We start from the raw sequence: 9,702 nt of genomic DNA on the forward strand, positions 1-9,702 counted from the left end.
GGCGAGGTGGCCGGCGCCTGTGGTCCCAGCTACTCGGGAGGCTGAGGCAGGAGAATGGCGTGAACCCGGGAGGCGGAGGTTGCAGTGAGCTGAGATCCGGCCACTGCACTCCAGCCTAGGCGACAGAGCAAGACTCCGTCTCAAAAAAAAAAAAGAAAAAAAAAGAAAAAATTAGTTGGGAAATATTTCTTCCCTTAAATTTTTTTGAAGAGTTTGAGTACAATTGGTATTAGTTCTTCTTTAAATGTTTGGTAGAATTCAGCAGTGAAGCATCAGATCCTGGACTTTTCTCTGATGAGAAACTTTTTATTATAGTTTCAATCTCAATCTCATCACTTGTCATTGGTTTGTTGAGGTTTTCTATTTCTTTTTTTTTGGAGACAGAGTTTCACTCTTGTCACCCAGGCTGGAGTACAATGGCGTGATCTTGGCTCACTGCAACTTCTGCCTCCCGAGTTCAAGAGATAAGAGATTCTCCTGCCTCAGCCTCCTAAGTAGCTGAGATTACAGGCACGCACCACCATGCTCAGCTAATTTTTGTACTTTTAGTAGAGATGGGATTTCACCATGTTGGCCAGGATGGTCTCCAACTCCTGACCTCAGGTGATCCGCCCGCCTCAGCCTCCCAAAGTACTGGGATCACAGGCATGAGCCATGGTTCCCGGCCTGAGGTTTTCTTTCTTCATGGTTCAATCTTGGTACATTGTGTGTGTCCAGGAATGTATCCATTTCTTCTAGCTTTTCCAATTTGTCTGTGTATAATTACTCAAAATAGTCTTTAATTATACTTTGTAGTTCTGTGGTCTCAGTTATGTCTCCTTTTTCATTTCTGATTTGATTTACTTGGATTTTCTCTGCTTTTTTTTCTTAGTTGGTCTTGCTAAAAGTTTGTTAATTTTGTTTATGTTTTCAAAAAAACAACCTTTTATTCTGTTGATCATCTGTGTTGTTGTTTTTCTTTTTTTTCTTTTTCTGTTTTTCTCTTTTGAGAGACAGGATTTTACTTTGTCACCCAGGTTGGAGTACAGTGGCACAATCATAGCCCACTGTAACTTCAAACTCCTAACTCCTGGGCTCAAGGGATCCTCCTGTGTCACATTCCCAAGTCAAGGGATCCTCCTGTATCAGTTTCCCAAGTAGCTAGAATTACAGGTGCATTGCACCATGCCTGGCTAATATTTTTCTTTTATTTTTTGTAGGGACAGGGGTCTCATTACATTGCGCAGGATGGTCTCAAATTCCTGGCCTCACAGAATCCTCCCACCTCAGCCTCCCAAAGCACTGGGACTATAGGCATGAGCCACCATACCTAGCCTTGCCTTCTTCATCTCAATCACATTTATTTCTGCTTTTATATATTTTCTTCCTATATTAATTTTAGGTTTTGGTTATTCTTGCTTTTCTAGTTCCTTGAGGTGCATCATTAGGTTGTTTACTTGAAATCTTTTTTTCTTTCATTTTTTGAGACAGGGTCTCACTCTGTCACCCATGCTAGAGTGCAGTGGCACAATTACAGCTCGCTGCAGCCTTGATCTTGTGGGCTCAAGCCATCCTACCACCTCAGTCTCTTGGGTAGCTAAGACTACAAGTGCATGCCATTATGCCCAGACCATATTCTTTATTTTTTGTAGAGATGAGGTCTCGCTATGTTGCCCAGGCTGGTCTTGAACTCCTGACCTCAAGTAATCCTCCTGCCTTGGCCTCCCAAAGTGCTAGGATTACAGGCATGAGTCACCACCCCCAGGGTATTTGAAGACATTCTACCTTTTTGATATAGGCATTTATTGCTGTAAACTTCCCTTAGTACTCCTTGCCCTGTATCCCATAGATTTGGGGATGCTGTATTTCTATTTTCACTTGTTTCAAGAAATTTTTTAATTTATTAATTTTTTCACTGACCCACTGGTCGTTCAGGAGCATAATGTTTAATTTCCATGTGTTTGTGTATTTTTCAAGGTTTCTCTGATTATTGACTTCTTTTCTGACCAATGTGATACTTGATCAATGTGATGCTTGATATAATTTCTACTTTTTTGAATTTGTTATGACTTGTTTTGCGACTTAAGATAAGGTCTATTCTGGAGAATGTTCCATGTGCTAATGAAAACAAAAATGTGTATCCTGCAGCAGTTGGGTGAAATGTTCTATAAATGTCAGTTAGACCTATTTGGTCCAGTGTGTAGCTTAACTCTGATGTTTCTTTGTTGATTTTCTGACTGGATGATCTGTCCATTGCTGACAGCATGGTGTTGAAGACCTCTGCGATTGTTGTATTGCTGTCTATCTCTCACTTCAGATTTATTAATGTTTGTTTATATACTTGGGAATTCTCACATTGGGTGCATAGATATTTATAATGGTTATATCCTCTTTCTGAATTGATCCCTTCATCATTATAGAGTGACCTTTTTACAGTTATGGTGTCTCTTTTTACAGTTTTGGATTCATAGTGTATTTATATAGTATATCTTTTTATAGTTTTTGAGTTGTAGTCTACTGTATCTGATGTAAATATAGCTACTCCTCCCCTTTTTTGTTTCTAGTTGCATAGAATATCTTTTTCCACCCCCTCGCATTCACTGTATGTGTGTCTATAAGTTGGGTCTTATTTCTTTGTTTATTAAGCCACTTTATGCCTTTTAATTAAAGAATTGAGTTTGTTTACATTTAGTACTATTGATATGTAAAAACTTACTAATGTCATTTTGTTTCTTGTTTTTTGGTTGTTTTATAACTCCTCTCTTCTTTTCTTCCTTTCTTACTGTCCTCCGTTGATTTATTTTCTCTGGCAGTATGTTTTAAATCATTGCTTTTTATTCTTAGTGAATCTATTATATGTTTTTACATAGTGGTTACCGTGAGGCTTACAAAAAATATAGATACAACAAGTTATTTTAAAGAGATGACAACGTATCTTACATCATGGATAGAATAGAAACAAAGAAAAAGGAGGCTGGGCGCGGTGCCTCACGCCTGTAATCCCAACACTTTGGGAGACCAAGGCAGGTGGATCACAAGATCCGGAGTTCAAGACCAGCCTGAACAATATGGTGAAACCCCGTCTCTACTAAAAATACAAAAATTAGCCAGGCGTGGTGGCAGGAGCCTGCAATCCCAGCTACTCGGGAGGCTGAGGCAGGAAACTGCTTGAAATCGGGAGGCAGAGGTTGCAGTGAGCCGAGATCGTGCCGCTGCACACCAGCCTGGACGACAGAGCGAGACTCTGTCTCAAAAAAAAAATAAAGAAAATAAAGAAAAATGAAAACAGAAACTCTGTACTTTAACTCCATCCCCCCATATTTTGATTTTATGTTGTCTCAATTTACATATTTTTGCTGGATGTGGTGGCTCACACCTGCAATCCCAACACTTTGGGAGGCCAAGGTAGGTGGACCACTTGAGGTCAGGAGTTCAATACCAGCCTGGCCAACATGTGGTAAAACCCCATCTCTACTAAAAATACAAAAATTAGTTGGGCATGGCAGCTCATATCTGTATTCCCAGTTACTCAGGAGTCTGAGGCAGGAGAATCACTTGAACCCAGGAGACGGAGAATGCAGTGAGCCAAGATGGTGCCACTGTACCCCAGCCTGGTGACAGAGCAAGACTCCATCTCAAAAGAAAAAAAAAAACATTTTTATATTGCCTACTTCTTAACAGGTTGCTGCAGTTATTATTGCTTTTTTTGGTTTTGTTTGCTTGCTTTTTGAGATGGAGTCTGATTCTGTCGCCCAGGCTGGAGCGCACTGGTGCAATCTCAGCTCACTGCAGCTTTTGCCTCTCGGGTTCAAGCGATTCTCCTGCCTCAGCCTCCCAAGTAGCTGGGACTACAGGTGCACGCCACCACGCCTGGCTAATATTTGTATTTTTAGTAGAGATGGGGTTTTACCACGTTGGCCAGGCTGATCTTGAACTCCTGACCTCAGGTGATTCACCCACCTTGACCTCCCACAGTGCTGGGATTACAGGCATGAGCCACCGTGTATATTACACACTACAATTACAGTATTAGAGTATTCTAGATGTGTCCATGTACTTTGTTTTACTAATGGGCTTGATACTTTCAAATGTTTTCTTTTTTTTTTTTTTTTGAGACAGAGTTTTGCTCTTGTTGCCCATGCTGGAGTGCAATGTGCAATGGCACAATCTCAGCTTACGTAACTTTCACCTCTTGGGGTCAAGTGATTCTCCTGCCTCAGCCTCCTGAGTAGCTAGGATTACAGGGATGCACCATCATGTCCAGCTAATTTTGTGTTTTTTTTTAGTAGAGACAGGGCTTCTCCATGTTGGTCAGGCTGGTTTCAAACTCCCGACCTCAGGTAATCTGCCCACCTTGGCCTCCCAAAGTGCTGGGATTACAGGCGTGAGCCACCACACCTGACCTCAAATGTTTTCTTTTTGCACATTAGTGCTTCTTTTTTTCTTTCAAATTGAAGAATTCCCTTTGGCATTTCTTGTGGACCTCATGGTGATGAATTCCCTCATCTTTTGTTGTCTGGGGAAAGCTTTCTCTCACCTTCATATTTGAAGGATAGCTTTGCAGGATACAGTATTCTCAGATGGCAGGGTTTTTTTTTCTTTCAGCATGTTGAAAATGCTGTCTTTTCCCTCCTCGCCCATATGGTTTCTGTGGAGAACTTTGTCACCAGATGAATTAGAGCTCTTTTATATGTTATTTGCTTCTTTTCTCTTGATGCTTTTAGGATCCTCTCTTTGTCCTTGACCTTTGAGAGTTTGATTATTATATGCCTTGGGGTAATCTTATTTAATTCAAATCTGTTTGGTTGTTGGAAATAAATTTTCAGTGCCACAAAAGAAATAGCACTCCAACATAAATTTTCTCAGCAAGGCAATTTTACTTCTATAGAAGAGGGCATCTCATGGATGGAGCAATGGTGAGAGCACACTTTAACAAGGGAGGGGAAGGGGTTCTTATCCCTGATGCAGGTAGCCCCTACTGCTGTGTCATTTCCCTATTGGATAGGGTTGGACCACACAGTCTAAGCTAATTCTGATTGACTGTTTTAAAGAGCAGGGGTACAAGCCAGGGTGGCAGGGTGAGTAGTTTGGTGGGAAGGAGGGTTAGGAACAGGTGACTAAAGGTGACTCAGATCAAGCAGGTGACCAGGGGTGACTCCGGTCAGAGCAGGTGACCAGGGGTGACTCAGGTCAGAGCAGGTGACCAGGGGAATAGATATGAACCACTCATTACAACTGGTGGAAAAGGTTGTTTACTGAAACTAGGGGCAAGGAGACAAGGAGAATGAGGAAGTTAAACTTCAAAATGGAGAATGAAGAACTGAACATACTGACATACTTGATTCTTTGAAGAGAAATTTAGAACTCACTGTATGTAACATGGTGTTCTCTGACCTTGCCATACCTGGATATGTATCTCTTTCTCAAGTTTTGGAATGTTTTCTGTTATTAGTTCTTTAAACAAGATTTCTACCCTTTGCCCTTGCTCAACTCCCTCTTGAACACCAATAATTCTAAGATTTGGTCTTTTGAACTAACTTTCTGTATATTGTGCGTGATCTTTATACCTTTTCATTTTACTCCTTTTTCTCCTCTATGTTTTTGCAAATAACCTGTCTTAAAGGTCACTGATTCTTTCCTCTGATTGATCCATTCTGCTGTTGAGAGTCTCTAATGAATTTTTCACTTTAAAAAATCTCTCAGTATTAATATTTGTTTCTTTTTTTATTATTTTAATTTCTTTGTTAAATTTCTCTGGTAAGTTTCTGAGGTCCTTTTCTGTATTGGACCTCACCGAGTTTCTTTAAAGCTGTTATTTTGAATTCTTAGCCAGAGAGTTCACATATTGTCATCTTATTAGGGTTAGTCACTGGTTCCTTGTTTTGTGACTTTAAGGAGTCATGTTCCCTGATGTAGTTTCTTGTGGATGTACATCTATGTCTTTGCATTGAAGGATTAGTTATTTATTCTAGTCTTCTCTGTCTGGCTTGTTTTGGTTTCATTGGATATACTTGTTTAGAGATTGTTTATAATTTACCTGTTGATTTTCTTGCTTTTTTTTTTCCCCCACTAGGCCACTGTGTCCTTTTCAGTACTAAATCACATCTTAAGTCCATGTTTGCCTCAGTTCTAGTGAACAATCAGAATGCTGCTTATTCTAAATTGAAGAAGTCTTAAAGGAGATATCTCAGTAATGTGGGAAGGCTGGTTAAGGGCACATACCCAGGGGGTGTGGAACAAACCTCAACACGGTGCTGCTGAACAGCCACTCTGATTTGGCCCAGTTACAGAGCACAGTTTCCAGGGATGGGGATGGTAGTCCCACTTCCTGTCTTTGTCTCTGGCTGTCCTCAGGAATATTTATCTTTTCAGGCACTCCTGATGTTTCTTATGGACCAGGTCTCCCGAAGCAGGTTGTCCACCTCAATCTCACCTTTTTCATTGTAAATATTGTGAGCCAAGGGAAAATTTTTGTGTACTTGGTGCTGGGCAGATTATGGGGAGGGGCATTGCAGATATGTAAGTCCAATTCTTTTACCATCAGCTCAAAATTTTTTCATTTCTCTGTGACCCTGGGAACAGTCTCATCTCATGTTTCAGTGTTGGCTTTTTATGGGAAGGAATGAAGGCAGCTTGCTTCTCTTTTTCTCTTTTTTTTTTTTTTTTTTTTTTTTGAGATTCAGTCTTGCCCTGTCGCCTAGGCTGGAGTGCAATGGCATGATCTTGGCTCACTGGCTCACTGCAACCTCTGCCTTCCAAGTTCACACGATTCTCTTGCCTCAGCCTCCTGAGTAGCTGGGATTACAGGCAGCCACCACCACACCCAGCAAATTTTTGTATTTTAGTAGAGACAGGGTTTTACCATGTTGGCCAGGCTGGTCTCGAACTCCTGACCTTGTGATCCACCCGCCTCGGCCTCCCAAAGTGCTGGGATTACAGGCATAAGCCACCATGCCCGGCCTCAGCTTGCTTCTATGTCATCATTTAGGAACCAGAAGTCTCAACTCATAGACCTACAATAATTTATTAAGGTTGGAGCAGCTACTTTTGTTTAAATTGCCAATTGTGACATAAATAAAATAACGTTAGATAGAAACTAGAGTTAAGGGACGTGTGTTTTGTATAGCCCTTAAGCTGGAAAACCTTATTATTCTTGTCAGTGGAAATGAGATGCTGTTAAGGCTGTGAGATCTTGGGTTCATATGTAAGTTTAATCCATAAGACCTAACTACTCTCTTAGGGGTATATGTATCATTACAAATTTCACCAATAAACATATTTTTGTAGAATACAGCATGACTTTTGTGGAACAGAGTTGCCAGCAGGGACTCAGCTATCTTCAACATGAAAGTAGACCAAGGTGTGAACAACTTTAAAAAAGATATATAAACCTGCACCTATTCATATCCCACTTCATAAAATACCTCCTCACACACACTCTGGCTGCCACATACAAACCTGGTCCCATAAAATTTACAATTTCCTTTCTGAAACCTACTTCAAGTGAAACCCCCTCCCTTCCCCAGTTCTTTTATTTTCCTTCCCTTCTTCCTTTCATCCATACTAAAAAGACTTCCATCTTACTGGCCGATCTCAAGTAGCATTTCTAAGGAACTGATTAAACTGAGCCACACTAGGTAAAAATGACTGATGCACACTCTAACCATTTCAAAAGTATTTAGGGCACCTGGGCATCTTGGTTATCTGGGGAAAAGCAGCATGAGGGGACCAAGTTGTAGGATGGGAGCAGGAGTGAGGAGGAGGGTAGGGAGAGGATGAGGACACCACAGTGGGACAGGGGAGGTATGGCCTGCCTGCCTGGGTTGTGGATAGTGCTAGGTAGCGGATAGTGCTGACCGAGCCTGCTGCTTTCTTGCTATTGCTTTGCCTTCCCAGATCCCCCCCCCCCCCCCCCCCCCCGAGAAGGCAGCTCAGTTGTGGATGGTCAGATGCCCCATCTCCCACTGCCAATTTCCGGCCCCTACCAGCGTGGAGCAAGTGGCAGTGGCTGCAGCAGCAGCAGCAGCAGCAGGGTAACAGGAGGAAAGGTGGCCTGACAGCTGATAGCCTATGTAGCAGACTGTGGCACCAGGTATACAAAACCAGGATATGTCCAAAATAAAGAATCTCCGTTTACCATCCCTTCCTGTACTGCCATCAATAACTCAGCAAAAGTGGGTGGTCAATTTCAAAAGGAGGATGATGAAACATGCTGATGACCTAGACATCCTTACTGGTGATGAAGCATTGGAAAACCTACATATACAACAAAAAGCCCATCCATCATGGTCTAGTTGAAGATTAGAACTTGATGGAAAGCTTTATAGAGCAAGTGATCTTTAAATATTTAAGGGCAGGACCTGAAGACTATTATTTTCTTTTGACTGGACCTCCACTGAATACTCCAGAAAGCAGGGAATACACTCCTGAAATAGTGTTTGAGTCCTTCAATGTTCAGGTTTGTACATTGCTGTGCAGGTTGTTCTTGCGTAGCTACATCCTGGACCACAAGACAAATAGGAGAATAGATGTAGACAAGTAGAAACGGTGTCACTCATGGCATTTCTGTGCCTGAAGGGTATGTGATTGGCAGCTGTATTAAACACATTCCAATTGCAGGATGAGCTATAACATATTTTATTCAGCAGCTACTGAGAGACCAAGAAGTAGGAATCCCTCCAGAGCAATCCCTGGAAACTACTAAGGCAGTAAAGGAGCACTATAGTTATGCTAGCTCAGATTTTAAAAATAATTTAAAAAATAAATTAAAAAGTAAGGTGCAGATGGGTCACAGCAGATTTAAACAGTATATAAGAATCAATGCCATATCAAATAAATAATTTTCCACTGATATTTGATATGAGAGGTTATTGGGACCTGAAATCTTTTCTCATCCAGAGTTTGCTAATCCAGACTTTATACATCCCATCTCAGATGTTGCAGATGAAGTAATTCAGGATTGTCCTATTGATGTCAGACATCCTCTCAACAAGAATATTCTTGTCTAGGGAGGTTCAACTCTGTTCAGGGACTTTGGACATCACTTGCAATGAGATATGAAAAGAGCTCTAGATGTCAGGCTGACCTTAAGTGAGGAATTAAGTAGCAGTAGATTGAAGCCAGAAGCTATTGATGTTCAAGTCATTACACACCACAGAGAGCAATACGCAACTTGGTTTGGAGGATCAATGCTGGCTTCTGTGCTTGAGTTCTATCAAGTATGCCACCCCGAAAAGGATTATGAAGAAATCAGACCTAGCATTTGTCATCACAATCTAGGGTTTGCAGACATGCCATAAAATTGAGTTTATACTTACTGGGGTTAGGGAGGTGGGGCAGAGATAATCTTTCTGATTACCCATTTTGTCTGGATGGCAGATTTTGAAGTTTTATATCTGACTTGAAATAGTAATACCAAATGTGATTATGCAGGAATATTTTAATAAGTGTATCAACATGCAACCTAGAACACAGTAAAAATGATTGCTTTTCTTCAGATTGAATATTTGAATCTTACGTGTGATAAAAATAAAGTGGGTTTACTTCCTTCTGTGCTCTGATATTTTGTACATTCATGAATTATCCAAGATTTTATGCAGTTTATCAGTGTGTAAATAGTTCTATAACTTCTTTTTGTTTTTTGGTTTTTTGGTTTTTTTTTTTTTTTTTTTTTTTTTTTTTGCGACAAAGTTTCACTCTGTCGCCCAGTGGCACGATCTTAGC

General features: G+C 40.9%; 1 pseudogene; it reads left to right on the forward strand.

Annotated features, from left to right (window-relative positions):
- Nucleotides 1-8,290: 8,290 nt before the first annotated feature.
- On the forward strand, nucleotides 8,291-9,278 carry LOC111554792 (annotated as a pseudogene).
- Nucleotides 9,279-9,702: the final 424 nt, after the last annotated feature.

The sequence above is a fragment of the Piliocolobus tephrosceles genome, chromosome 6 (assembly GCF_002776525.5).
Source record: "Piliocolobus tephrosceles isolate RC106 chromosome 6, ASM277652v3, whole genome shotgun sequence".
Classification (NCBI taxonomy): domain Eukaryota; kingdom Metazoa; phylum Chordata; class Mammalia; order Primates; family Cercopithecidae; genus Piliocolobus; species Piliocolobus tephrosceles.